This window comes from Alosa sapidissima, chromosome 15 (assembly GCF_018492685.1).
Source record: "Alosa sapidissima isolate fAloSap1 chromosome 15, fAloSap1.pri, whole genome shotgun sequence".
Lineage (NCBI taxonomy): Eukaryota > Metazoa > Chordata > Actinopteri > Clupeiformes > Clupeidae > Alosa > Alosa sapidissima.
In genome coordinates this window covers 18,726,637-18,728,303 of record NC_055971.1, presented here as the reverse complement: position 1 = coordinate 18,728,303, position 1,667 = coordinate 18,726,637, and the positions used below count along the sequence as shown (strand labels likewise).

Here is a 1,667-nt window from a genome sequence, read left to right as displayed (position 1 = left end):
ACTCATAATCAGTCCATGATCAGAACAGGTCTATTTTGCACAGGCAGCTGGAATCCTTTGCATGTCAATCTGCCCTTCCTTGAATCTATTTTTCAATGTGCCTATAGGCTTCAATAGCTTAAATAGTTTAGTCCTTCATGCGTCAATAAATAATGAAAAATCAAATCAAATTATGAAATAAAATTTAATAAATTTTAATTAAATAAATAAAATTTAATTAATTTAATAAAATAGTAAGATGAAAGGTATTTAATTATGCTACAGATGCAGGCTTTTTACTGACCGATATATTGACACATGGGCTACAATGAAAGATAGATTGATAGGCCTACAAAAACAAAAAATCCTCCACAGGCAAGGCTACTGAGAGAAGTTAAAATAAGAAATTGATGGCATGTTTTACTGAAGAATTAATTCACGCAGGACCAGGTATTTAAATGTAACAATGCACCATTCACTGTAGTAGCCTATCAAGCCTGTCATAACATGCTGTGGCTGTAGTTTTGATTTCAAAGCACGTTTTCACATCAGATTGGGGTTATACTCCTTCACATACCTGGGCCAGAGTTGAACTCGTTCCTAATTATTGCTGGTTACAACCATATCTGGCTAACAACTGTCTCAGCAGTCAGATGAATACTCATTAATTATTCTCCTTGGCATGGCACAAAACAGTTGCGTTGGCCGGGAATCGAACCCGGGTCAACTGCTTGGAAGGCAGCTATGCTAACCACTATACCACCAACGCTCACGTGTTACTCGGAGAGAGACCACCGAGAAGAACGTCCAATTCCGTATCATTGCTTCTTGCTCCAATCTTCTCGTTGGCATATGTTACGCCTAACGATAGATTAATGCCCCCTTGTGACCACCGTCGCAGTCGTCAATTTACGCGACAGACATTAGGCTACCTACTAAACTAATAATAAGTTACGGTAGCCTACACGGTTAACAGTTAGATCAACCTCCTTAGCAGCTCTAGGCGAACCCACTCTTCACCCATGAGGCTGTCAAGTTGACCGTGTCCATCTCTTCACCAAACTACGACAGTATTTGAAACTGGAAAATGACAGAGGCCTGGCATTAGTTTCAGTTCCCCTTTCCTCGGCCGTCCACTTTCTTTATCTCCGTCTCTGGCGTCCTACTTGTATGTAGCCTAGTAGCCTAGTCTCCAGAGCTCTGGTAGTCTCTTAACGCCCCCTGTTGGCACTCCCAAATAATTTTGTTCGTGTCGGTCTTCCACTTTGTGCCACACAAGATGGGGACAAGGTAGCCAAAGGGCAACTGTGGAGCAGATGTTATGCTACTTTGAAATGCAATATGACTTTGGGAAGAGGGGGAAACTAGTCGCCACGACGTAAGTGTGTAGCACGTAGACGCGTGTCAAATAGAAATTCAATTCACTGGAGCTGATAGTAGGCATAGTAGATGAGTGATACCAGAGTGATGCTGAACTCTCTCCCCCCTCTCCCCTCAGCTACATAACATCCTGGACTTTGGACCCACAGCCGCCTTGCACTACTCCACTTGTACACTTGCACACTTTGCAACTTGTTGTTGTTGTCCTGTTGTCCTGAAAACACTTACGAACACACTTCTGCTGCTCTTACATAACTTGCACCTATGCCACTTGCATACTTAGGTCAAACAGAACTACCTCAGCCATT

At 42.5% G+C, this 1,667-nt stretch overlaps 1 non-coding gene across 1 annotated transcript; it reads right to left on the bottom strand.

Moving 5' to 3' along the window:
* Positions 1-676: 676 nt before the first annotated feature.
* On the bottom strand, positions 677-748 carry trnag-ucc. The gene has a single exon. It is a non-coding gene; the product is annotated as a tRNA-Gly (tRNA).
* Between the last annotated feature and the right edge of the window lie 919 nt (positions 749-1,667).